Raw genomic sequence first — 23,737 nt, forward strand, 5'->3', positions numbered from 1 at the left:
AACAACAACAGGGTAATGGACGACCGCAGAGAGTAATTACCTCCCTTCTCTACACATTGTGCAAGTTCTATTTTGTGTATTGGAAATATTAACCCTGTCAATTCAGGGCGTAAGAAATTAGTCATTAGACTCATTGTGATGTTCCTCTCCACGGAAATCTTTAGTAAAAGGCGAAAGATTTATCCGAATGGATGAAGAGAAACCAGAGTTAACGTTACAGGCTCCTGTCTTCCCCTACTGAAAATATTTCATCACAACATGTAGGTGTCAGGACATGACTTGTAGCATTTAAATCAACTATTTGGCATTATTGTTTCTTTGATATAGAAAGGGTATCGACACAACCCTTCAATTGATATGATAAGGAGATTGAAGTTGAAAAGGGCTACATGCCGCTGTAGCTTGTCAAATAAATACGGACTTTGCGACTCCCGTGCCCGAGGCAGCCATTTTGAACGTTGGTTCGTCGTCATGTATAGTTCGTTATTGTGGTCGACCTCAACATAATATTCAAACCTCCCATTTTCATGCACACGCATTGCAAAGACATCGCTGACGTGGATGACGGCGTCAGCTTGGAAACACTGCTAAACACTTACACTATACTTTTGATCTTGAAAATCACACAAACAACAACAACAACAGGGTAATGGACGACCGCAGAGAGTAATTACCTCCCTTCTCTACACATTGTGCAAGTTCTATTTTGTGTATTGGAAATATTAGCCCTGTCAATTCAGGGCGTAAGAAATTAGTCATTAGACTCATTGTGATGTTCCTCTCCACGGAAATCTTTAGTAAAAGGCGAAAGATTTATCCGAATGGATGAAGAGAAACCAGAGTTAACGTTACAGGCTCCTGTCTTCCCCTACTGAAAATATTTCATCACAACATGTAGGTGTCAGGACATGACTTGTAGCATTTAAATCAACTATTTGGCATTATTGTTTCTTTGATATAGAAAGGGTATCGACACAACCCTTCAATTGATATGATAAGGAGATTGAAGTTGAAAAGGGCTACATGCCGCTGTAGCTTGTCAAATAAATACGGACTTTGCGACTCCCGTGCCCGAGGCAGCCATTTTGAACGTTGGTTCGTCGTCATGTATAGTTCGTTATTGTGGTCGACCTCAACATAATATTCAAACCTCCCATTTTCATGCACACGCATTGCAAAGACATCGCTGACGTGGATGACGGCGTCAGCTTGGAAACACTGCTAAACACTTACACTATACTTTTGATCTTGAAAATCACACAAACAACAACAACAGGGTAATGGACGACCGCAGAGAGTAATTACCTCCCTTCTCTACACATTGTGCAAGTTCTATTTTGTGTATTGGAAATATTAACCCTGTCAATTCAGGGCGTAAGAAATTAGTCATTAGACTCATTGTGATGTTCCTCTCCACGGAAATCTTTAGTAAAAGGCGAAAGATTTATCCGAATGGATGAAGAGAAACCAGAGTTAAAGTTACAGGCTCCTGTCTTCCCCTACTGAAAATATTTCATCACAACATGTAGGTGTCAGGACATGACTTGTAGCATTTAAATCAACTATTTGGCATTATTGTTTCTTTGATATAGAAAGGGTATCGACACAACCCTTCAATTGATATGATAAGGAGAATGAAGTTGAAAAGGGCTACATGCCGCTGTAGCTTGTCAAATAAATACGGACTTTGCGACTCCCGTGCCCGAGGCAGCCATTTTGAACGTTGGTTCGTCGTCATGTATAGTTCGTTATTGTGGTCGACCTCAACATAATATTCAAACCTCCCATTTTCATGCACACGCATTGCAAAGACATCGCTGACGTGGATGACGGCGTCAGCTTGGAAACACTGCTAAACACTTACACTATACTTTTGATCTTGAAAATCACACAAACAACAACAACAGGGTAATGGACGACCGCAGAGAGTAATTACCTCCCTTCTCTACACATTGTGCAAGTTCTATTTTGTGTATTGGAAATATTAACCCTGTCAATTCAGGGCGTAAGAAATTAGTCATTAGACTCATTGTGATGTTCCTCTCCACGGAAATCTTTAGTAAAAGGCGAAAGATTTATCCGAATGGATGAAGAGAAACCAGAGTTAAAGTTACAGGCTCCTGTCTTCCCCTACTGAAAATATTTCATCACAACATGTAGGTGTCAGGACATGACTTGTAGCATTTAAATCAACTATTTGGCATTATTGTTTCTTTGATATAGAAAGGGTATCGACACAACCCTTCAATTGATATGATAAGGAGAATGAAGTTGAAAAGGGCTACATGCCGCTGTAGCTTGTCAAATAAATACGGACTTTGCGACTCCCGTGCCCGAGGCAGCCATTTTGAACGTTGGTTCGTCGTCATGTATAGTTCGTTATTGTGGTCGACCTCAACATAATATTCAAACCTCCCATTTTCATGCACACGCATTGCAAAGACATCGCTGACGTGGATGACGGCGTCAGCTTGGAAACACTGCTAAACACTTACACTATACTTTTGATCTTGAAAATCACACAAACAACAACAACAGGGTAATGGACGACCGAAGAGAGTAATTACCTCCCTTCTCTACACATTGTGCAAGTTCTATTTTGTGTATTGGAAATATTAACCCTGTCAATTCAGGGCGTAAGAAATTAGTCATTAGACTCATTGTGATGTTCCTCTCCACGGAAATCTTTAGTAAAAGGCGAAAGATTTATCCGAATGGATGAAGAGAAACCAGAGTTAACGTTACAGGCTCCTGTCTTCCCCTACTGAAAATATTTCATCACAACATGTAGGTGTCAGGACATGACTTGTAGCATTTAAATCAACTATTTGGCATTATTGTTTCTTTGATATAGAAAGGGTATCGACACAACCCTTCAATTGATATGATAAGGAGATTGAAGTTGAAAAGGGCTACATGCCGCTGTAGCTTGTCAAATAAATACGGACTTTGCGACTCCCGTGCCCGAGGCAGCCATTTTGAACGTTGGTTCGTCGTCATGTATAGTTCGTTATTGTGGTCGACCTCAACATAATATTCAAACCTCCCATTTTCATGCACACGCATTGCAAAGACATCGCTGACGTGGATGACGGCGTCAGCTTGGAAACACTGCTAAACACTTACACTATACTTTTGATCTTGAAAATCACACAAACAACAACAACAGGGTAATGGACGACCGCAGAGAGTAATTACCTCCCTTCTCTACACATTGTGCAAGTTCTATTTTGTGTATTGGAAATATTAACCCTGTCAATTCAGGGCGTAAGAAATTAGTCATTAGACTCATTGTGATGTTCCTCTCCACGGAAATCTTTAGTAAAAGGCGAAAGATTTATCCGAATGGATGAAGAGAAACCAGAGTTAAAGTTACAGGCTCCTGTCTTCCCCTACTGAAAATATTTCATCACAACATGTAGGTGTCAGGACATGACTTGTAGCATTTAAATCAACTATTTGGCATTATTGTTTCTTTGATATAGAAAGGGTATCGACACAACCCTTCAATTGATATGATAAGGAGAATGAAGTTGAAAAGGGCTACATGCCGCTGTAGCTTGTCAAATAAATACGGACTTTGCGACTCCCGTGCCCGAGGCAGCCATTTTGAACGTTGGTTCGTCGTCATGTATAGTTCGTTATTGTGGTCGACCTCAACATAATATTCAAACCTCCCATTTTCATGCACACGCATTGCAAAGACATCGCTGACGTGGATGACGGCGTCAGCTTGGAAACACTGCTAAACACTTACACTATACTTTTGATCTTGAAAATCACACAAACAACAACAACAGGGTAATGGACGACCGAAGAGAGTAATTACCTCCCTTCTCTACACATTGTGCAAGTTCTATTTTGTGTATTGGAAATATTAACCCTGTCAATTCAGGGCGTAAGAAATTAGTCATTAGACTCATTGTGATGTTCCTCTCCACGGAAATCTTTAGTAAAAGGCGAAAGATTTATCCGAATGGATGAAGAGAAACCAGAGTTAACGTTACAGGCTCCTGTCTTCCCCTACTGAAAATATTTCATCACAACATGTAGGTGTCAGGACATGACTTGTAGCATTTAAATCAACTATTTGGCATTATTGTTTCTTTGATATAGAAAGGGTATCGACACAACCCTTCAATTGATATGATAAGGAGATTGAAGTTGAAAAGGGCTACATGCCGCTGTAGCTTGTCAAATAAATACGGACTTTGCGACTCCCGTGCCCGAGGCAGCCATTTTGAACGTTGGTTCGTCGTCATGTATAGTTCGTTATTGTGGTCGACCTCAACATAATATTCAAACCTCCCATTTTCATGCACACGCATTGCAAAGACATCGCTGACGTGGATGACGGCGTCAGCTTGGAAACACTGCTAAACACTTACACTATACTTTTGATCTTGAAAATCACACAAACAACAACAATAACAGGGTAATGGACGACCGCAGAGAGTAATTACCTCCCTTCTCTACACATTGTGCAAGTTCTATTTTGTGTATTGGAAATATTAACCCTGTCAATTCAGGGCGTAAGAAATTAGTCATTAGACTCATTGTGATGTTCCTCTCCACGGAAATCTTTAGTAAAAGGCGAAAGATTTATCCGAATGGATGAAGAGAAACCAGAGTTAACGTTACAGGCTCCTGTCTTCCCCTACTGAAAATATTTCATCACAACATGTAGGTGTCAGGACATGACTTGTAGCATTTAAATCAACTATTTGGCATTATTGTTTCTTTGATATAGAAAGGGTATCGACACAACCCTTCAATTGATATGATAAGGAGATTGAAGTTGAAAAGGGCTACATGCCGCTGTAGCTTGTCAAATAAATACGGACTTTGCGACTCCCGTGCCCGAGGCAGCCATTTTGAACGTTGGTTCGTCGTCATGTATAGTTCGTTATTGTGGTCGACCTCAACATAATATTCAAACCTCCCATTTTCATGCACACGCATTGCAAAGACATCGCTGACGTGGATGACGGCGTCAGCTTGGAAACACTGCTAAACACTTACACTATACTTTTGATCTTGAAAATCACACAAACAACAACAACAGGGTAATGGACGACCGCAGAGAGTAATTACCTCCCTTCTCTACACATTGTGCAAGTTCTATTTTGTGTATTGGAAATATTAACCCTGTCAATTCAGGGCGTAAGAAATTAGTCATTAGACTCATTGTGATGTTCCTCTCCACGGAAATCTTTAGTAAAAGGCGAAAGATTTATCCGAATGGATGAAGAGAAACCAGAGTTAAAGTTACAGGCTCCTGTCTTCCCCTACTGAAAATATTTCATCACAACATGTAGGTGTCAGGACATGACTTGTAGCATTTAAATCAACTATTTGGCATTATTGTTTCTTTGATATAGAAAGGGTATCGACACAACCCTTCAATTGATATGATAAGGAGAATGAAGTTGAAAAGGGCTACATGCCGCTGTAGCTTGTCAAATAAATACGGACTTTGCGACTCCCGTGCCCGAGGCAGCCATTTTGAACGTTGGTTCGTCGTCATGTATAGTTCGTTATTGTGGTCGACCTCAACATAATATTCAAACCTCCCATTTTCATGCACACGCATTGCAAAGACATCGCTGACGTGGATGACGGCGTCAGCTTGGAAACACTGCTAAACACTTACACTATACTTTTGATCTTGAAAATCACACAAACAACAACAACAGGGTAATGGACGACCGCAGAGAGTAATTACCTCCCTTCTCTACACATTGTGCAAGTTCTATTTTGTGTATTGGAAATATTAACCCTGTCAATTCAGGGCGTAAGAAATTAGTCATTAGACTCATTGTGATGTTCCTCTCCACGGAAATCTTTAGTAAAAGGCGAAAGATTTATCCGAATGGATGAAGAGAAACCAGAGTTAAAGTTACAGGCTCCTGTCTTCCCCTACTGAAAATATTTCATCACAACATGTAGGTGTCAGGACATGACTTGTAGCATTTAAATCAACTATTTGGCATTATTGTTTCTTTGATATAGAAAGGGTATCGACACAACCCTTCAATTGATATGATAAGGAGAATGAAGTTGAAAAGGGCTACATGCCGCTGTAGCTTGTCAAATAAATACGGACTTTGCGACTCCCGTGCCCGAGGCAGCCATTTTGAACGTTGGTTCGTCGTCATGTATAGTTCGTTATTGTGGTCGACCTCAACATAATATTCAAACCTCCCATTTTCATGCACACGCATTGCAAAGACATCGCTGACGTGGATGACGGCGTCAGCTTGGAAACACTGCTAAACACTTACACTATACTTTTGATCTTGAAAATCACACAAACAACAACAACAGGGTAATGGACGACCGAAGAGAGTAATTACCTCCCTTCTCTACACATTGTGCAAGTTCTATTTTGTGTATTGGAAATATTAACCCTGTCAATTCAGGGCGTAAGAAATTAGTCATTAGACTCATTGTGATGTTCCTCTCCACGGAAATCTTTAGTAAAAGGCGAAAGATTTATCCGAATGGATGAAGAGAAACCAGAGTTAACGTTACAGGCTCCTGTCTTCCCCTACTGAAAATATTTCATCACAACATGTAGGTGTCAGGACATGACTTGTAGCATTTAAATCAACTATTTGGCATTATTGTTTCTTTGATATAGAAAGGGTATCGACACAACCCTTCAATTGATATGATAAGGAGATTGAAGTTGAAAAGGGCTACATGCCGCTGTAGCTTGTCAAATAAATACGGACTTTGCGACTCCCGTGCCCGAGGCAGCCATTTTGAACGTTGGTTCGTCGTCATGTATAGTTCGTTATTGTGGTCGACCTCAACATAATATTCAAACCTCCCATTTTCATGCACACGCATTGCAAAGACATCGCTGACGTGGATGACGGCGTCAGCTTGGAAACACTGCTAAACACTTACACTATACTTTTGATCTTGAAAATCACACAAACAACAACAATAACAGGGTAATGGACGACCGCAGAGAGTAATTACCTCCCTTCTCTACACATTGTGCAAGTTCTATTTTGTGTATTGGAAATATTAACCCTGTCAATTCAGGGCGTAAGAAATTAGTCATTAGACTCATTGTGATGTTCCTCTCCACGGAAATCTTTAGTAAAAGGCGAAAGATTTATCCGAATGGATGAAGAGAAACCAGAGTTAACGTTACAGGCTCCTGTCTTCCCCTACTGAAAATATTTCATCACAACATGTAGGTGTCAGGACATGACTTGTAGCATTTAAATCAACTATTTGGCATTATTGTTTCTTTGATATAGAAAGGGTATCGACACAACCCTTCAATTGATATGATAAGGAGATTGAAGTTGAAAAGGGCTACATGCCGCTGTAGCTTGTCAAATAAATACGGACTTTGCGACTCCCGTGCCCGAGGCAGCCATTTTGAACGTTGGTTCGTCGTCATGTATAGTTCGTTATTGTGGTCGACCTCAACATAATATTCAAACCTCCCATTTTCATGCACACGCATTGCAAAGACATCGCTGACGTGGATGACGGCGTCAGCTTGGAAACACTGCTAAACACTTACACGATACTTTTGATCTTGAAAATCACACAAACAACAACAACAGGGTAATGGACGACCGCAGAGAGTAATTACCTCCCTTCTCTACACATTGTGCAAGTTCTATTTTGTGTATTGGAAATATTAACCCTGTCAATTCAGGGCGTAAGAAATTAGTCATTAGACTCATTGTGATGTTCCTCTCCACGGAAATCTTTAGTAAAAGGCGAAAGATTTATCCGAATGGATGAAGAGAAACCAGAGTTAACGTTACAGGCTCCTGTCTTCCCCTACTGAAAATATTTCATCACAACATGTAGGTGTCAGGACATGACTTGTAGCATTTAAATCAACTATTTGGCATTATTGTTTCTTTGATATAGAAAGGGTATCGACACAACCCTTCAATTGATATGATAAGGAGATTGAAGTTGAAAAGGGCTACATGCCGCTGTAGCTTGTCAAATAAATACGGACTTTGCGACTCCCGTGCCCGAGGCAGCCATTTTGAACGTTGGTTCGTCGTCATGTATAGTTCGTTATTGTGGTCGACCTCAACATAATATTCAAACCTCCCATTTTCATGCACACGCATTGCAAAGACATCGCTGACGTGGATGACGGCGTCAGCTTGGAAACACTGCTAAACACTTACACTATACTTTTGATCTTGAAAATCACACAAACAACAACAACAACAGGGTAATGGACGACCGCAGAGAGTAATTACCTCCCTTCTCTACACATTGTGCAAGTTCTATTTTGTGTATTGGAAATATTAGCCCTGTCAATTCAGGGCGTAAGAAATTAGTCATTAGACTCATTGTGATGTTCCTCTCCACGGAAATCTTTAGTAAAAGGCGAAAGATTTATCCGAATGGATGAAGAGAAACCAGAGTTAACGTTACAGGCTCCTGTCTTCCCCTACTGAAAATATTTCATCACAACATGTAGGTGTCAGGACATGACTTGTAGCATTTAAATCAACTATTTGGCATTATTGTTTCTTTGATATAGAAAGGGTATCGACACAACCCTTCAATTGATATGATAAGGAGATTGAAGTTGAAAAGGGCTACATGCCGCTGTAGCTTGTCAAATAAATACGGACTTTGCGACTCCCGTGCCCGAGGCAGCCATTTTGAACGTTGGTTCGTCGTCATGTATAGTTCGTTATTGTGGTCGACCTCAACATAATATTCAAACCTCCCATTTTCATGCACACGCATTGCAAAGACATCGCTGACGTGGATGACGGCGTCAGCTTGGAAACACTGCTAAACACTTACACTATACTTTTGATCTTGAAAATCACACAAACAACAACAACAGGGTAATGGACGACCGCAGAGAGTAATTACCTCCCTTCTCTACACATTGTGCAAGTTCTATTTTGTGTATTGGAAATATTAACCCTGTCAATTCAGGGCGTAAGAAATTAGTCATTAGACTCATTGTGATGTTCCTCTCCACGGAAATCTTTAGTAAAAGGCGAAAGATTTATCCGAATGGATGAAGAGAAACCAGAGTTAAAGTTACAGGCTCCTGTCTTCCCCTACTGAAAATATTTCATCACAACATGTAGGTGTCAGGACATGACTTGTAGCATTTAAATCAACTATTTGGCATTATTGTTTCTTTGATATAGAAAGGGTATCGACACAACCCTTCCATTGATATGATAAGGAGATTGAAGTTGAAAAGGGCTACATGCCGCTGTAGCTTGTCAAATAAATACGGACTTTGCGACTCCCGTGCCCGAGGCAGCCATTTTGAACGTTGGTTCGTCGTCATGTATAGTTCGTTATTGTGGTCGACCTCAACATAATATTCAAACCTCCCATTTTCATGCACACGCATTGCAAAGACATCGCTGACGTGGATGACGGCGTCAGCTTGGAAACACTGCTAAACACTTACACTATACTTTTGATCTTGAAAATCACACAAACAACAACAACAACAGGGTAATGGACGACCGCAGAGAGTAATTACCTCCCTTCTCTACACATTGTGCAAGTTCTATTTTGTGTATTGGAAATATTAGCCCTGTCAATTCAGGGCGTAAGAAATTAGTCATTAGACTCATTGTGATGTTCCTCTCCACGGAAATCTTTAGTAAAAGGCGAAAGATTTATCCGAATGGATGAAGAGAAACCAGAGTTAACGTTACAGGCTCCTGTCTTCCCCTACTGAAAATATTTCATCACAACATGTAGGTGTCAGGACATGACTTGTAGCATTTAAATCAACTATTTGGCATTATTGTTTCTTTGATATAGAAAGGGTATCGACACAACCCTTCAATTGATATGATAAGGAGATTGAAGTTGAAAAGGGCTACATGCCGCTGTAGCTTGTCAAATAAATACGGACTTTGCGACTCCCGTGCCCGAGGCAGCCATTTTGAACGTTGGTTCGTCGTCATGTATAGTTCGTTATTGTGGTCGACCTCAACATAATATTCAAACCTCCCATTTTCATGCACACGCATTGCAAAGACATCGCTGACGTGGATGACGGCGTCAGCTTGGAAACACTGCTAAACACTTACACTATACTTTTGATCTTGAAAATCACACAAACAACAACAACAGGGTAATGGACGACCGCAGAGAGTAATTACCTCCCTTCTCTACACATTGTGCAAGTTCTATTTTGTGTATTGGAAATATTAACCCTGTCAATTCAGGGCGTAAGAAATTAGTCATTAGACTCATTGTGATGTTCCTCTCCACGGAAATCTTTAGTAAAAGGCGAAAGATTTATCCGAATGGATGAAGAGAAACCAGAGTTAAAGTTACAGGCTCCTGTCTTCCCCTACTGAAAATATTTCATCACAACATGTAGGTGTCAGGACATGACTTGTAGCATTTAAATCAACTATTTGGCATTATTGTTTCTTTGATATAGAAAGGGTATCGACACAACCCTTCCATTGATATGATAAGGAGATTGAAGTTGAAAAGGGCTACATGCCGCTGTAGCTTGTCAAATAAATACGGACTTTGCGACTCCCGTGCCCGAGGCAGCCATTTTGAACGTTGGTTCGTCGTCATGTATAGTTCGTTATTGTGGTCGACCTCAACATAATATTCAAACCTCCCATTTTCATGCACACGCATTGCAAAGACATCGCTGACGTGGATGACGGCGTCAGCTTGGAAACACTGCTAAACACTTACACTATACTTTTGATCTTGAAAATCACACAAACAACAACAACAGGGTAATGGACGACCGCAGAGAGTAATTACCTCCCTTCTCTACACATTGTGCAAGTTCTATTTTGTGTATTGGAAATATTAACCCTGTCAATTCAGGGCGTAAGAAATTAGTCATTAGACTCATTGTGATGTTCCTCTCCACGGAAATCTTTAGTAAAAGGCGAAAGATGTATCCGAATGGATGAAGAGAAACCAGAGTTAACGTTACAGGCTCCTGTCTTCCCCTACTGAAAATATTTCATCACAACATGTAGGTGTCAGGACATGACTTGTAGCATTTAAATCAACTATTTGGCATTATTGTTTCTTTGATATAGAAAGGGTATCGACACAACCCTTCAATTGATATGATAAGGAGATTGAAGTTGAAAAGGGCTACATGCCGCTGTAGCTTGTAAAATAAATACGGACTTTGCGACTCCCGTGCCCGAGGCAGCCATTTTGAACGTTGGTTCGTCGACATGTATAGTTCGTTATTGTGGTCGACCTCAACATAATATTCAAACCTCCCATTTTCATGCACACGCATTGCAAAGACATCGCTGACGTGGATGACGGCGTCAGCTTGGAAACACTGCTAAACACTTACACTATACTTTTGATCTTGAAAATCACACAAACAACAACAACAGGGTAATGGACGACCGCAGAGAGTAATTACCTCCCTTCTCTACACATTGTGCAAGTTCTATTTTGTGTATTGGAAATATTAACCCTGTCAATTCAGGGCGTAAGAAATTAGTCATTAGACTCATTGTGATGTTCCTCTCCACGGAAATCTTTAGTAAAAGGCGAAAGATTTATCCGAATGGATGAAGAGAAACCAGAGTTAGCGTTACAGGCTCCTATCTTCCCCTACTGAAAATATTTCATCACAACATGTAGGTGTCAGGACATGACTTGTAGCATTTAAATCAACTATTTGGCATTATTGTTTCTTTGATATAGAAAGGGTATCGACACAACCCTTCCATTGATATGATAAGGAGATTGAAGTTGAAAAGGGCTACATGCCGCTGTAGCTTGTCAAATAAATACGGACTTTGCGACTCCCGTGCCCGAGGCAGCCATTTTGAACGTTGGTTCGTCGTCATGTATAGTTCGTTATTGTGGTGGACCTCAACATAATATTCAAACCTCCCATTTTCATGCACACGCATTGCAAAGACATCGCTGACGTGGATGACGGCGTCAGCTTGGAAACACTGCTAAACACTTACACTATACTTTTGATCTTGAAAATCACACAAACAACAACAACAGGGTAATGGACGACCGCAGAGAGTAATTACCTCCCTTCTCTACACATTGTGCAAGTTCTATTTTGTGTATTGGAAATATTAACCCTGTCAATTCAGGGCGTAAGAAATTAGTCATTAGACTCATTGTGATGTTCCTCTCCACGGAAATCTTTAGTAAAAGGCGAAAGATTTATCCGAATGGATGAAGAGAAACCAGAGTTAAAGTTACAGGCTCCCGTCTTCCCCTACTGAAAATATTTCATCACAACATGTAGGTGTCAGGACATGACTTGTAGCATTTAAATCAACTATTTGGCATTATTGTTTCTTTGATATAGAAAGGGTATCGACACAACCCTTCAATTGATATGATAAGGAGATTGAAGTTGAAAGGGCTACATGCCGCTGTAGCTTGTCAAATAAATACGGACTTTGCGACTCCCGTGCCCGAGGCAGCCATTTTGAACGTTGGTTCGTCGTCATGTATAGTTCGTTATTGTGGTGGACCTCAACATAATATTCAAACCTCCCATTTTCATGCACACGCATTGCAAAGACATCGCTGACGTGGATGACGGCGTCAGCTTGGAAACACTGCTAAACACTTACACTATACTTTTCATCTTGAAAATCACACAAACAACAACAACAGGGTAATGGACGACCGCAGAGAGTAATTACCTCCCTTCTCTACACATTGTGCAAGTTCTATTTTGTGTATTGGAAATATTAACCCTGTCAATTCAGGGCGTAAGAAATTAGTCATTAGACTCATTGTGATGTTCCTCTCCACGGAAATCTTTAGTAAAAGGCGAAAGATTTATCCGAATGGATGAAGAGAAACCAGACTTAGCGTTACAGGCTCCTATCTTCCCCTACTGAAAATATTTCATCACAACATGTAGGTGTCAGGACATGACTTGTAGCATTTAAATCAACTATTTGGCATTATTGTTTCTTTGATATAGAAAGGGTATCGACACAACCCTTCCATTGATATGATAAGGAGATTGAAGTTGAAAAGGGCTACATGCCGCTGTAGCTTGTCAAATAAATACGGACTTTGCGACTCCCGTGCCCGAGGCAGCCATTTTGAACGTTGGTTCGTCGTCATGTATAGTTCGTTATTGTGGTGGACCTCAACATAATATTCAAACCTCCCATTTTCATGCACACGCATTGCAAAGACATCGCTGACGTGGATGACGGCGTCAGCTTGGAAACACTGCTAAACACTTACACTATACTTTTGATCTTGAAAATCACACAAACAACAACAACAGGGTAATGGACGACCGCAGAGAGTAATTACCTCCCTTCTCTACACATTGTGCAAGTTCTATTTTGTGTATTGGAAATATTAACCCTGTCAATTCAGGGCGTAAGAAATTAGTCATTAGACTCATTGTGATGTTCCTCTCCACGGAAATCTTTAGTAAAAGGCGAAAGATTTATCCGAATGGATGAAGAGAAACCAGAGTTAAAGTTACAGGCTCCCGTCTTCCCCTACTGAAAATATTTCATCACAACATGTAGGTGTCAGGACATGACTTGTAGCATTTAAATCAACTATTTGGCATTATTGTTTCTTTGATATAGAAAGGGTATCGACACAACCCTTCAATTGATATGATAAGGAGATTGAAGTTGAAAGGGCTACATGCCGCTGTAGCTTGTCAAATAAATACGGACTTTGCGACTCCCGTGCCCGAGGCAGCCATTTTGAACGTTGGTTCGTCGTCATGTATAGTTCGTTATTGTGGTCGACCTCAACATAATATTCAAACCTTCCATTTTCATGCACACGCATTGCAAAGACATCGCTGACACGTGGATGACGGCGTCAGCTTGGAAACACTGCTAAACACTTACACTATACTTTTGATCTTGAAAATCACACCAACAGCAACAACAGGGTAATGGACGACCGAAGAGAGTAATTACCTCCCTTCTCTACACATTGTGCAAGTTCTATTTTGTGTATTGGAAATATTAACCCTGTCAATTCAGGGCGTAAGAAATTAGTCATTAGACTCATTGTGATGTTCCTCTCCACGGAAATCTTTAGTAAAAGGCGAAAGATTTATCCGAATGGATGAAGAGAAACCAGAGTTAACGTTACAGGCTCCTGTCTTCCCCTACTGAAAATATTTCATCACAACATGTAGGTGTCAGGACATGACTTGTAGCATTTAAATCAACTATTTGGCATTATTGTTTCTTTGATATAGAAAGGGTATCGACACAACCCTTCAATTGATATGATAAGGAGATTGAAGTTGAAAAGGGCTACATGCCGCTGTAGCTTGTCAAATAAATACGGACTTTGCGACTCCCGTGCCCGAGGCAGCCATTTTGAACGTTGGTTCGTCGTCATGTATAGTTCGTTATTGTGGTGGACCTCAACATAATATTCAAACCTCCCATTTTCATGCACACGCATTGCAAAGACATCGCTGACGTGGATGACGGCGTCAGCTTGGAAACACTGCTAAACACTTACACTATACTTTTGATCTTGAAAATCACACAAACAACAACAACAGGGTAATGGACGACCGCAGAGAGTAATTACCTCCCTTCTCTACACATTGTGCAAGTTCTATTTTGTGTATTGGAAATATTAACCCTGTCAATTCAGGGCGTAAGAAATTAGTCATTAGACTCATTGTGATGTTCCTCTCCACGGAAATCTTTAGTAAAAGGCGAAAGATTTATCCGAATGGATGAAGAGAAACCAGAGTTAAAGTTACAGGCTCCCGTCTTCCCCTACTGAAAATATTTCATCACAACATGTAGGTGTCAGGACATGACTTGTAGCATTTAAATCAACTATTTGGCATTATTGTTTCTTTGATATAGAAAGGGTATCGACACAACCCTTCAATTGATATGATAAGGAGATTGAAGTTGAAAGGGCTACATGCCGCTGTAGCTTGTCAAATAAATACGGACTTTGCGACTCCCGTGCCCGAGGCAGCCATTTTGAACGTTGGTTCGTCGTCATGTATAGTTCGTTATTGTGGTCGACCTCAACATAATATTCAAACCTTCCATTTTCATGCACACGCATTGCAAAGACATCGCTGACACGTGGATGACGGCGTCAGCTTGGAAACACTGCTAAACACTTACACTATACTTTTGATCTTGAAAATCACACCAACAGCAACAACAGGGTAATGGACGACCGAAGAAAGTAATTACCTCCCTTCTCTACACATTGTGCAAGTTCTATTTTGTGTATTGGAAATATTAACCCTGTCAATTCAGGGCGTAAGAAATTAGTCATTAGACTCATTGTGATGTTCCTCTCCACGGAAATCTTTAGTAAAAGGCGAAAGATTTATCCGAATGGATGAAGAGAAACCAGAGTTAACGTTACAGGCTCCCGTCTTCCCCTACTGAAAATATTTCATCACAACATGTAGGTGTCAGGACATGACTTGTAGCATTTAAATCAACTATTTGGCATTATTGTTTCTTTGATATAGAAAGGGTATCGACACAACCCTTCAATTGATATGATAAGGAGATTGAAGTTGAAAAGGGCTACATGCCGCTGTAGCTTGTCAAATAAATACGGACTTTGCGACTCCCGTGCCCGAGGCAGCCATTTTGAACGTTGGTTCGTCGTCATGTATAGTTCGTTATTGTGGTCGACATCAACATAATATTCAAACCTCCCATTTTCATGCACACGCATTGCAAAGACATCGCTGACGTGGATGACGGCGTCAGCTTGGAAACACTGCTAAACACTTACACTATACTTTTGATCTTGAAAATCACACAAACAACAACAACAGGGTAATGGACGACCGCAGAGAGTAATTACCTCCCTTCTCTACACATTGTGCAAGTTCTATTTTGTGTATTGGAAATATTAACCCTGTCAATTCAGGGCGTAAGAAATTAGTCATTAGACTCATTGTGATGTTCCTCTCCACGGAAATCTTTAGTAAAAGGCGAAAGATTTATCCGAATGGATGAAGAGAAACCAGAGTTAACGTTACAGGCTCCTGTCTTCCCCTACTGAAAATATTTCATCACAACATGTAGGTGTCAGGACATGACTTGTAGCATTTAAATCAACTATTTGGCATTATTGTTTCTTTGATATAGAAAGGGTATCGACACAACCCTTCAATTGATATGATAAGGAGATTGAAGTTGAAAAGGGCTACATGCCGCTGTAGCTTGTCAAATAAATACGGACTTTGCGACTCCCGTGCCCGAGGCAGCCATTTTGAACGTTGGTTCGTCGTCATGTATAGTTCGTTATTGTGGTCGACCTCAACATAATATTCAAACCTCCCATTTTCATGCACACGCATTGCAAAGACATCGCTGACGTGGATGACGGCGTCAGCTTGGAAACACTGCTAAACACTTACACTATACTTTTGATCTTGAAAATCACACAAACAACAACAACAGGGTAATGGACGACCGCAGAGAGTAATTACCTCCCTTCTCTACACATTGTGCAAGTTCTATTTTGTGTATTGGAAATATTAACCCTGTCAATTCAGGGCGTAAGAAATTAGTCATTGGACTCATTGTGATGTTCCTCTCCACGGAAATCTTTAGTAAAAGGCGAAAGATTTATCCGAATGGATGAAGAGAAACCAGAGTTAACGTTACAGGCTCCTGTCTTCCCCTACTGAAAATATTTCATCACAACATGTAGGTGTCAGGACATGACTTGTAGCATTTAAATCAACTATTTGGCATTATTGTTTCTTTGATATAGAAAGGGTATCGACACAACCCTTCAATTGATATGATAAGGAGATTGAAGTTGAAAAGGGCTACATGCCGCTGTAGCTTGTCAAATAAATACGGACTTTGCGACTCCCGTGCCCGAGGCAGCCATTTTGAACGTTGGTTCGTCGTCATGTATAGTTCGTTATTGTGGTCGACCTCAACATAATATTCAAACCTCCCATTTTCATGCACACGCATTGCAAAGACATCGCTGACGTGGATGACGGCGTCAGCTTGGAAACACTGCTAAACACTTACACTATACTTTTGATCTTGAAAATCACACAAAGAACAACAACAACAGGGTAATGGACGACCGCAGAGAGTAATTACCTCCCTTCTCTACACATTGTGCAAGTTCTATTTTGTGTATTGGAAATATTAACCCTGTCAATTCAGGGCGTAAGAAATTAGTCATTAGACTCATTGTGATGTTCCTCTCCACGGAAATCTTTAGTAAAAGGCGAAAGATTTATCCGAATGGATGAAGAGAAACCAGAGTTAACGTTACAGGCTCCTGTCTTCCCCTACTGAAAATATTTCATCACAACATGTAGGTGTCAGGACATGACTTGTAGCATTTAAATCAACTATTTGGCATTATTGTTTCTTTGATATAGAAAGGGTATCGACACAACCCTTCAATTGATATGATAAGGAGATTGAAGTTGAAAAGGGCTACATGCCGCTGTAGCTTGTCAAATAAATACGGACTTTGCGACTCCCGTGCCCGAGGCAGCCATTTTGAACGTTGGTTCGTCGTCATGTATAGTTCGTTATTGTGGTCGACCTCAACATAATATTCAAACCTTCCATTTTCATGCACACGCATTGCAAAGACATCGCTGACACGTGGATGACGGCGTCAGCTTGGAAACACTGCTAAACACTTACACTATACTTTTGATCTTGAAAATCACACCAACAGCAACAACAGGGTAATGGACGACCGAAGAGAGTAATTACCTCCCTTCTCTACACATTGTGCAAGTTCTATTTTGTGTATTGGAAATATTAACCCTGTCAATTCAGGGCGTAAGAAATTAGTCATTAGACTCATTGTGATGTTCCTCTCCACGGAAATCTTTAGTAAAAGGCGAAAGATTTATCCGAATGGATGAAGAGAAACCAGAGTTAACGTTACAGGCTCCTATCTTCCCCTACTGAAAATATTTCATCACAACATGTAGGTGTCAGGACATGACTTGTAGCATTTAAATCAACTATTTGGCATTATTGTTTTTTTTTATACAGAAAGGGTATCGACACAACCCTTCAATTGATATGATAAGGAGATTGAAGTTGAAAAGGGCTACATGCCGCTGTAGCTTGTCAAATAAATACGGACTTTGCGACTCCCGTGCCCGAGGCAGCCATTTTGAACGTTGGTTCGTCGTCATGTATAGTTCGTTATTGTGGTCGACCTCAACATAATATTCAAACCTCCCATTTTCATGCACACGCATTGCAAAGACATCGCTGACGTGGATGACGGCGTCAGCTTGGAAACACTGCTAAACACTTACACGATACTTTTGATCTTGAAAATCACACAAACAACAACAACAGGGTAATGGACGACCGCAGAGAGTAATTACCTCCCTTCTCTACACATTGTGCAAGTTCTATTTTGTGTATTGGAAATATTAACCCTGTCAATTCAGGGCGTAAGAAATTAGTCATTAGACTCATTGTGATGTTCCTCTCCACGGAAATCTTTAGTAAAAGGCGAAAGATTTATCCGAATGGATGAAGAGAAACCAGAGTTAACGTTACAGGCTCCTGTCTTCCCCTACTGAAAATATTTCATCACAACATGTAGGTGTCAGGACATGACTTGTAGCATTTAAATCAACTATTTGGCATTATTGTTTCTTTGATATAGAAAGGGTATCGACACAACCCTTCAATTGATATGATAAGGAGATTGAAGTTGAAAAGGGCTACATGCCGCTGTAGCTTGTCAAATAAATACGGACTTTGCGACTCCCGTGCCCGAGGCAGCCATTTTGAACGTTGGTTCGTCGTCATGTATAGTTCGTTATTGTGGTCGACCTCAACATAATATTCAAACCTCCCATTTTCATGCACACGCATTGCAAAGACATCGCTGACACGTGGATGACGGCGTCAGCTTGGAAACACTGCTAAACACTTACACTATACTTTTGATCTTGAAAATCACACCAACAGCAACAACAGCGTAATGGACGACCGAAGAGAGTAATTACCTCCCTTCTCTACACATTGTGCAAGTTCTATTTTGTGTATTGGAAATATTAACCCTGTCAATTCAGGGCGTAAGAAATTAGTCATTAGACTCATTGTGATGTTCCTCTCCACGGAAATCTTTAGTAAAAGGCGAAAGATTTATCCGAATGGATGAAGAGAAACCAGAGTTAACGTTACAGGCTCCTGTCTTCCCCTACTGAAAATATTTCATCACAACATGTAGGTGTCAGGACATGACTTGTAGCATTTAAATCAACTATTTGGCATTATTGTTTCTTTGATATAGAAAGGGTATCGACACAACCCTTCAATTGATATGATAAGGAGATTGAAGTTGAAAAGGGCTACATGCCGCTGTAGCTTGTCAAATAAATACGGACTTTGCGACTCCCGTGCCCGAGGCAGCCATTTTGAACGTTGGTTCGTCGTCATGTATAGTTCGTTATTGTGGTCGACCTCAACATAATATTCAAACCTCCCATTTTCATGCACACGCATTGCAAAGACATCGCTGACGTGGATGACGGCGTCAGCTTGGAAACACTGCTAAACACTTACACTATACTTTTGATCTTGAAAATCACACAAACAACAACAACAGGGTAATGGACGACCGCAGAGAGTAATTACCTCCCTTCTCTACACATTGTGCAAGTTCTATTTTGTGTATTGGAAATATTAACCCTGTCAATTCAGGGCGTAAGAAATTAGTCATTAGACTCATTGTGATGTTCCTCTCCACGGAAATCTTTAGTAAAAGGCGAAAGATTTATCCGAATGGATGAAGAGAAACCAGAGTTAACGTTACAGGCTCCTGTCTTCCCCTACTGAAAATATTTCATCACAACATGTAGGTGTCAGGACATGACTTGTAGCATTTAAATCAACTATTTGGCATTATTGTTTCTTTGATATAGAAAGGGTATCGACACAACCCTTCAATTGATATGATAAGGAGATTGAAGTTGAAAAGGGCTACATGCCGCTGTAGCTTGTCAAATAAATACGGACTTTGCGACTCCCGTGCCCGAGGCAGCCATTTTGAACGTTGGTTCGTCGTCATGTATAGTTCGTTATTGTGGTCGACCTCAACATAATATTCAAACCTCCCATTTTCATGCACACGCATTGCAAAGACATCGCTGACGTGGATGACGGCGTCAGCTTGGAAACACTGCTAAACACTTACACTATACTTTTGATCTTGAAAATCACACAAAGAACAACAACAACAGGGTAATGGACGACCGCAGAGAGTAATTACCTCCCTTCTCTACACATTGTGCAAGTTCTATTTTGTGTATTGGAAATATTAACCCTGTCAATTCAGGGCGTAAGAAATTAGTCATTAGACTCATTGTGATGTTCCTCTCCACGGAAATCTTTAGTAAAAGGCGAAAGATTTATCCGAATGGATGAAGAGAAAGCAGAGTTAACGTTACAGGCTCCTATCTTCCCCTACTGAAAATATTTCATCACAACATGTAGGTGTCAGGACATGACTTGTAGCATTTAAATCAACTATTTGGCATTATTGTTTTTTTTTATATAGAAAGGGTATCGACACAACCCTTCAATTGATATGATAAGGAGATTGAAGTTGAAAAGGGCTACATGCCGCTGTAGCTTGTCAAATAAATACGGACTTTGCGACTCCCGTGCCCGAGGCAGCCATTTTGAACGTTGGTTCGTCGTCATGTATAGTTCGTTATTGTGGTCGACCTCAACATAATATTCAAACCTCCCATTTTCATGCACACGCATTGCAAAGACATCGCTGACGTGGATGACGGCGTCAGCTTGGAAACACTGCTAAACACTTACACGATACTTTTGATCTTGAAAATCACACAAACAACAACAACAGGGTAATGGACGACCGCAGAGAGTAATTACCTCCCTTCTCTACACATTGTGCAAGTTCTATTTTGTGTATTGGAAATATTAACCCTGTCAATTCAGGGCGTAAGAAATTAGTCATTAGACTCATTGTGATGTTCCTCTCCACGGAAATCTTTAGTAAAAGGCGAAAGATTTATCCGAATGGATGAAGAGAAACCAGAGTTAACGTTACAGGCTCCTGTCTTCCCCTACTGAAAATATTTCATCACAACATGTAGGTGTCAGGACATGACTTGTAGCATTTAAATCAACTATTTGGCATTATTGTTTCTTTGATATAGAAAGGGTATCGACACAACCCTTCAATTGATATGATAAGGAGATTGAAGTTGAAAAGGGCTACATGCCGCTGTAGCTTGTCAAATAAATACGGACTTTGCGACTCCCGTGCCCGAGGCAGCCATTTTGAACGTTGGTTCGTCGTCATGTATAGTTCGTTATTGTGGTCGACCTCAACATAATATTCAAACCTCCCATTTTCATGCACACGCATTGCAAAGACATCGCTGACGTGGATGACGGCGTCAGCTTGGAAACACTGCTAAACACTTACACGATACTTTTGATCTTGAAAATCACACAAACAACAACAACAGGGTAATGGACGACCGCAGAGAGTAATTACCTCCCTTCTCTACACATTGTGCAAGTTCTATTTTGTGTATTGGAAATATTAACCCTGTCAATTCAGGGCGTAAGAAATTAGTCATTAGACTCATTGTGATATTCCTCTCCACGGAAATCTTTAGTAAAAGGCGAAAGATTTATCCGAATGGATGAAGAGAAACCAGAGTTAACGTTACAGGCTCCTGTCTTCCCCTACTGAAAATATTTCATCACAACATGTAGGTGTCAGGACATGACTTGTAGCATTTAAATCAACTATTTGGCATTATTGTTTCTTTGATATAGAAAGGGTATCGACACAACCCTTCAATTGATATGATAAGGAGATTGAAGTTGAAAAGGGCTACATGCCGCTGTAGCTTGTCAAATAAATACGGACTTTGCGACTCCCGTGCCCGAGGCAGCCATTTTGAACGTTGGTTCGTCGTCATGTATAGTTCGTTATTGTGGTCGACCTCAACATAATATTCAAACCTCCCATTTTCATGCACACGCATTGCAAAGACATCGCTGACGTGGATGACGGCGTCAGCTTGGAAACACTGCTAAACACTTACACTATACTTTTGATCTTGAAAATCACACAAACAACAACAACAGGGTAATGGACGACCGCAGAGAGTAATTACCTCCCTTCTCTACACATTGTGCAAGTTCTATTTTGTGTATTGGAAATATTAACCCTGTCAATTCAGGGCGTAAGAAATTAGTCATTAGACTCATTGTGATGTTCCTCTCCACGGAAATCTTTAGTAAAAGGCGAAAGATTTATCCGAATGGATGAAGAGAAACCAGAGTTAACGTTACAGGCTCCTGTCTTCCCCTACTGAAAATATTTCATCACAACATGTAGGTGTCAGGACATGACTTGTAGCATTTAAATCAACTATTTGGCATTATTGTTTCTTTGATATAGAAAGGGTATCGACACAACCCTTCAATTGATATGATAAGGAGATTGAAGTTGAAAAGGGCTACATGCCGCTGTAGCTTGTCAAATAAATACGGACTTTGCGACTCCCGTGCCCGAGGCAGCCATTTTGAACGTTGGTTCGTCGTCATGTATAGTTCGTTATTGTGGTCGACCTCAACATAATATTCAAACCTCCCATTTTCATGCACACGCATTGCAAAGACATCGCTGACGTGGATGACGGCGTCAGCTTGGAAACACTGCTAAACACTTACACTATACTTTTGATCTTGAAAATCACACAAACAACAACAACAGGGTAATGGACGACCGAAGAGAGTAATTACCTCCCTTCTCTACACATTGTGCAAGTTCTATTTTGTGTATTGGAAATATTAGCCCTGTCAATTCAGGGCGTAAGAAATTAGTCATTAGACTCATTGTGATGTTCCTCTCCACGGAAATCTTTAGTAAAAGGCGAAAGATTTATCCGAATGGATGAAGAGAAACCAGAGTTAACGTTACAGGCTCCTGTCTTCCCCTACTGAAAATATTTCATCACAACATGTAGGTGTCAGGACATGACTTGTAGCATTTAAATCAACTATTTGGCATTATTGTTTCTTTGATATAGAAAGGGTATCGACACAACCCTTCAATTGATATGATAAGGAGATTGAAGTTGAAAAGGGCTACATGCCGCTGTAGCTTGTCAAATAAATACGGACTTTGCGACTCCCGTGCCCGAGGCAGCCATTTTGAACGTTGGTTCGTCGTCATGTATAGTTCGTTATTGTGGTCGACCTCAACATAATATTCAAACCTCCCATTTTCATGCACACGCATTGCAAAGACATCGCTGACGTGGATGACGGCGTCAGCTTGGAAACACTGCTAAACACTTACACGATACTTTTGATCTTGAAAATCACACAAACAACAACAACAGGGTAATGGACGACCGCAGAGAGTAATTACCTCCCTTCTCTACACATTGTGCAAGTTCTATTTTGTGTATTGGAAATATTAACCCTGTCAATTCAGGGCGTAAGAAATTAGTCATTAGACTCATTGTGATATTCCTCTCCACGGAAATCTTTAGTAAAAGGCGAAAGATTTATCCGAATGGATGAAGAGAAACCAGAGTTAACGTTACAGGCTCCTGTCTTCCCCTACTGAAAATATTTCATCACAACATGTAGGTGTCAGGACATGACTTGTAGCATTTAAATCAACTATTTGGCATTATTGTTTCTTTGATATAGAAAGGGTATCGACACAACCCTTCAATTGATATGAT

The 23,737-nt window shown here is 40.5% G+C and overlaps 38 non-coding genes across 38 annotated transcripts; all 38 read right to left on the reverse strand.

Annotated features, from left to right (window-relative positions):
- Nucleotides 1-90: 90 nt before the first annotated feature.
- On the reverse strand, nucleotides 91-211 carry LOC137254783 (U5 spliceosomal RNA). The gene has a single exon (XR_010954149.1). It is a non-coding gene; the product is annotated as a U5 spliceosomal RNA (small nuclear RNA).
- A 513-nt stretch (nucleotides 212-724) lies between these two features.
- On the reverse strand, nucleotides 725-845 carry LOC137254773 (U5 spliceosomal RNA). Its single transcript, XR_010954140.1, has one exon. It is a non-coding gene; the product is annotated as a U5 spliceosomal RNA (small nuclear RNA).
- A 510-nt stretch (nucleotides 846-1,355) lies between these two features.
- Nucleotides 1,356-1,476, reverse strand: LOC137254784 (U5 spliceosomal RNA). Its single transcript, XR_010954150.1, has one exon. It is a non-coding gene; the product is annotated as a U5 spliceosomal RNA (small nuclear RNA).
- Nucleotides 1,477-1,986: 510 nt separating this feature from the next.
- Nucleotides 1,987-2,107, reverse strand: LOC137254786 (U5 spliceosomal RNA). Its single transcript, XR_010954152.1, has one exon. It is a non-coding gene; the product is annotated as a U5 spliceosomal RNA (small nuclear RNA).
- A 510-nt stretch (nucleotides 2,108-2,617) lies between these two features.
- LOC137254787 (U5 spliceosomal RNA) lies at nucleotides 2,618-2,738 on the reverse strand. Its single transcript, XR_010954153.1, has one exon. It is a non-coding gene; the product is annotated as a U5 spliceosomal RNA (small nuclear RNA).
- A 510-nt stretch (nucleotides 2,739-3,248) lies between these two features.
- On the reverse strand, nucleotides 3,249-3,369 carry LOC137254788 (U5 spliceosomal RNA). Its single transcript, XR_010954154.1, has one exon. It is a non-coding gene; the product is annotated as a U5 spliceosomal RNA (small nuclear RNA).
- Nucleotides 3,370-3,879: 510 nt separating this feature from the next.
- Nucleotides 3,880-4,000, reverse strand: LOC137254789 (U5 spliceosomal RNA). Its single transcript, XR_010954155.1, has one exon. It is a non-coding gene; the product is annotated as a U5 spliceosomal RNA (small nuclear RNA).
- Nucleotides 4,001-4,513: 513 nt separating this feature from the next.
- Nucleotides 4,514-4,634, reverse strand: LOC137254790 (U5 spliceosomal RNA). Its single transcript, XR_010954156.1, has one exon. It is a non-coding gene; the product is annotated as a U5 spliceosomal RNA (small nuclear RNA).
- A 510-nt stretch (nucleotides 4,635-5,144) lies between these two features.
- Nucleotides 5,145-5,265, reverse strand: LOC137254791 (U5 spliceosomal RNA). The gene has a single exon (XR_010954157.1). It is a non-coding gene; the product is annotated as a U5 spliceosomal RNA (small nuclear RNA).
- A 510-nt stretch (nucleotides 5,266-5,775) lies between these two features.
- Nucleotides 5,776-5,896, reverse strand: LOC137254792 (U5 spliceosomal RNA). Its single transcript, XR_010954158.1, has one exon. It is a non-coding gene; the product is annotated as a U5 spliceosomal RNA (small nuclear RNA).
- A 510-nt stretch (nucleotides 5,897-6,406) lies between these two features.
- LOC137254793 (U5 spliceosomal RNA) lies at nucleotides 6,407-6,527 on the reverse strand. The gene has a single exon (XR_010954159.1). It is a non-coding gene; the product is annotated as a U5 spliceosomal RNA (small nuclear RNA).
- A 513-nt stretch (nucleotides 6,528-7,040) lies between these two features.
- Nucleotides 7,041-7,161, reverse strand: LOC137254794 (U5 spliceosomal RNA). Its single transcript, XR_010954160.1, has one exon. It is a non-coding gene; the product is annotated as a U5 spliceosomal RNA (small nuclear RNA).
- Nucleotides 7,162-7,671: 510 nt separating this feature from the next.
- On the reverse strand, nucleotides 7,672-7,792 carry LOC137254795 (U5 spliceosomal RNA). Its single transcript, XR_010954161.1, has one exon. It is a non-coding gene; the product is annotated as a U5 spliceosomal RNA (small nuclear RNA).
- A 513-nt stretch (nucleotides 7,793-8,305) lies between these two features.
- Nucleotides 8,306-8,426, reverse strand: LOC137254785 (U5 spliceosomal RNA). The gene has a single exon (XR_010954151.1). It is a non-coding gene; the product is annotated as a U5 spliceosomal RNA (small nuclear RNA).
- A 510-nt stretch (nucleotides 8,427-8,936) lies between these two features.
- Nucleotides 8,937-9,057, reverse strand: LOC137254797 (U5 spliceosomal RNA). Its single transcript, XR_010954163.1, has one exon. It is a non-coding gene; the product is annotated as a U5 spliceosomal RNA (small nuclear RNA).
- Nucleotides 9,058-9,570: 513 nt separating this feature from the next.
- Nucleotides 9,571-9,691, reverse strand: LOC137254796 (U5 spliceosomal RNA). Its single transcript, XR_010954162.1, has one exon. It is a non-coding gene; the product is annotated as a U5 spliceosomal RNA (small nuclear RNA).
- A 510-nt stretch (nucleotides 9,692-10,201) lies between these two features.
- LOC137254798 (U5 spliceosomal RNA) lies at nucleotides 10,202-10,322 on the reverse strand. Its single transcript, XR_010954164.1, has one exon. It is a non-coding gene; the product is annotated as a U5 spliceosomal RNA (small nuclear RNA).
- A 510-nt stretch (nucleotides 10,323-10,832) lies between these two features.
- LOC137255153 (U5 spliceosomal RNA) lies at nucleotides 10,833-10,953 on the reverse strand. The gene has a single exon (XR_010954499.1). It is a non-coding gene; the product is annotated as a U5 spliceosomal RNA (small nuclear RNA).
- Nucleotides 10,954-11,463: 510 nt separating this feature from the next.
- On the reverse strand, nucleotides 11,464-11,584 carry LOC137254799 (U5 spliceosomal RNA). The gene has a single exon (XR_010954165.1). It is a non-coding gene; the product is annotated as a U5 spliceosomal RNA (small nuclear RNA).
- Nucleotides 11,585-12,094: 510 nt separating this feature from the next.
- Nucleotides 12,095-12,215, reverse strand: LOC137254800 (U5 spliceosomal RNA). The gene has a single exon (XR_010954166.1). It is a non-coding gene; the product is annotated as a U5 spliceosomal RNA (small nuclear RNA).
- A 509-nt stretch (nucleotides 12,216-12,724) lies between these two features.
- Nucleotides 12,725-12,845, reverse strand: LOC137255156 (U5 spliceosomal RNA). Its single transcript, XR_010954502.1, has one exon. It is a non-coding gene; the product is annotated as a U5 spliceosomal RNA (small nuclear RNA).
- Nucleotides 12,846-13,355: 510 nt separating this feature from the next.
- Nucleotides 13,356-13,476, reverse strand: LOC137254801 (U5 spliceosomal RNA). The gene has a single exon (XR_010954167.1). It is a non-coding gene; the product is annotated as a U5 spliceosomal RNA (small nuclear RNA).
- A 511-nt stretch (nucleotides 13,477-13,987) lies between these two features.
- On the reverse strand, nucleotides 13,988-14,108 carry LOC137254803 (U5 spliceosomal RNA). The gene has a single exon (XR_010954169.1). It is a non-coding gene; the product is annotated as a U5 spliceosomal RNA (small nuclear RNA).
- Nucleotides 14,109-14,618: 510 nt separating this feature from the next.
- On the reverse strand, nucleotides 14,619-14,739 carry LOC137254804 (U5 spliceosomal RNA). The gene has a single exon (XR_010954170.1). It is a non-coding gene; the product is annotated as a U5 spliceosomal RNA (small nuclear RNA).
- Nucleotides 14,740-15,250: 511 nt separating this feature from the next.
- On the reverse strand, nucleotides 15,251-15,371 carry LOC137254805 (U5 spliceosomal RNA). Its single transcript, XR_010954171.1, has one exon. It is a non-coding gene; the product is annotated as a U5 spliceosomal RNA (small nuclear RNA).
- A 510-nt stretch (nucleotides 15,372-15,881) lies between these two features.
- On the reverse strand, nucleotides 15,882-16,002 carry LOC137254806 (U5 spliceosomal RNA). The gene has a single exon (XR_010954172.1). It is a non-coding gene; the product is annotated as a U5 spliceosomal RNA (small nuclear RNA).
- A 510-nt stretch (nucleotides 16,003-16,512) lies between these two features.
- LOC137255096 (U5 spliceosomal RNA) lies at nucleotides 16,513-16,633 on the reverse strand. Its single transcript, XR_010954446.1, has one exon. It is a non-coding gene; the product is annotated as a U5 spliceosomal RNA (small nuclear RNA).
- Nucleotides 16,634-17,146: 513 nt separating this feature from the next.
- LOC137254807 (U5 spliceosomal RNA) lies at nucleotides 17,147-17,267 on the reverse strand. Its single transcript, XR_010954173.1, has one exon. It is a non-coding gene; the product is annotated as a U5 spliceosomal RNA (small nuclear RNA).
- Nucleotides 17,268-17,779: 512 nt separating this feature from the next.
- Nucleotides 17,780-17,900, reverse strand: LOC137254809 (U5 spliceosomal RNA). Its single transcript, XR_010954175.1, has one exon. It is a non-coding gene; the product is annotated as a U5 spliceosomal RNA (small nuclear RNA).
- A 511-nt stretch (nucleotides 17,901-18,411) lies between these two features.
- On the reverse strand, nucleotides 18,412-18,532 carry LOC137254810 (U5 spliceosomal RNA). Its single transcript, XR_010954176.1, has one exon. It is a non-coding gene; the product is annotated as a U5 spliceosomal RNA (small nuclear RNA).
- A 512-nt stretch (nucleotides 18,533-19,044) lies between these two features.
- Nucleotides 19,045-19,165, reverse strand: LOC137254811 (U5 spliceosomal RNA). The gene has a single exon (XR_010954177.1). It is a non-coding gene; the product is annotated as a U5 spliceosomal RNA (small nuclear RNA).
- Nucleotides 19,166-19,675: 510 nt separating this feature from the next.
- On the reverse strand, nucleotides 19,676-19,796 carry LOC137254812 (U5 spliceosomal RNA). The gene has a single exon (XR_010954178.1). It is a non-coding gene; the product is annotated as a U5 spliceosomal RNA (small nuclear RNA).
- Nucleotides 19,797-20,309: 513 nt separating this feature from the next.
- On the reverse strand, nucleotides 20,310-20,430 carry LOC137255129 (U5 spliceosomal RNA). Its single transcript, XR_010954477.1, has one exon. It is a non-coding gene; the product is annotated as a U5 spliceosomal RNA (small nuclear RNA).
- Nucleotides 20,431-20,941: 511 nt separating this feature from the next.
- LOC137254814 (U5 spliceosomal RNA) lies at nucleotides 20,942-21,062 on the reverse strand. The gene has a single exon (XR_010954179.1). It is a non-coding gene; the product is annotated as a U5 spliceosomal RNA (small nuclear RNA).
- Nucleotides 21,063-21,572: 510 nt separating this feature from the next.
- LOC137255127 (U5 spliceosomal RNA) lies at nucleotides 21,573-21,693 on the reverse strand. The gene has a single exon (XR_010954475.1). It is a non-coding gene; the product is annotated as a U5 spliceosomal RNA (small nuclear RNA).
- A 510-nt stretch (nucleotides 21,694-22,203) lies between these two features.
- LOC137254815 (U5 spliceosomal RNA) lies at nucleotides 22,204-22,324 on the reverse strand. The gene has a single exon (XR_010954180.1). It is a non-coding gene; the product is annotated as a U5 spliceosomal RNA (small nuclear RNA).
- A 510-nt stretch (nucleotides 22,325-22,834) lies between these two features.
- Nucleotides 22,835-22,955, reverse strand: LOC137254808 (U5 spliceosomal RNA). The gene has a single exon (XR_010954174.1). It is a non-coding gene; the product is annotated as a U5 spliceosomal RNA (small nuclear RNA).
- A 510-nt stretch (nucleotides 22,956-23,465) lies between these two features.
- Nucleotides 23,466-23,586, reverse strand: LOC137255128 (U5 spliceosomal RNA). Its single transcript, XR_010954476.1, has one exon. It is a non-coding gene; the product is annotated as a U5 spliceosomal RNA (small nuclear RNA).
- Between the last annotated feature and the right edge of the window lie 151 nt (nucleotides 23,587-23,737).

Source organism: Haliotis asinina, chromosome 10 (genome assembly GCF_037392515.1).
Source record: "Haliotis asinina isolate JCU_RB_2024 chromosome 10, JCU_Hal_asi_v2, whole genome shotgun sequence".
Taxonomy (NCBI): domain Eukaryota; kingdom Metazoa; phylum Mollusca; class Gastropoda; order Lepetellida; family Haliotidae; genus Haliotis; species Haliotis asinina.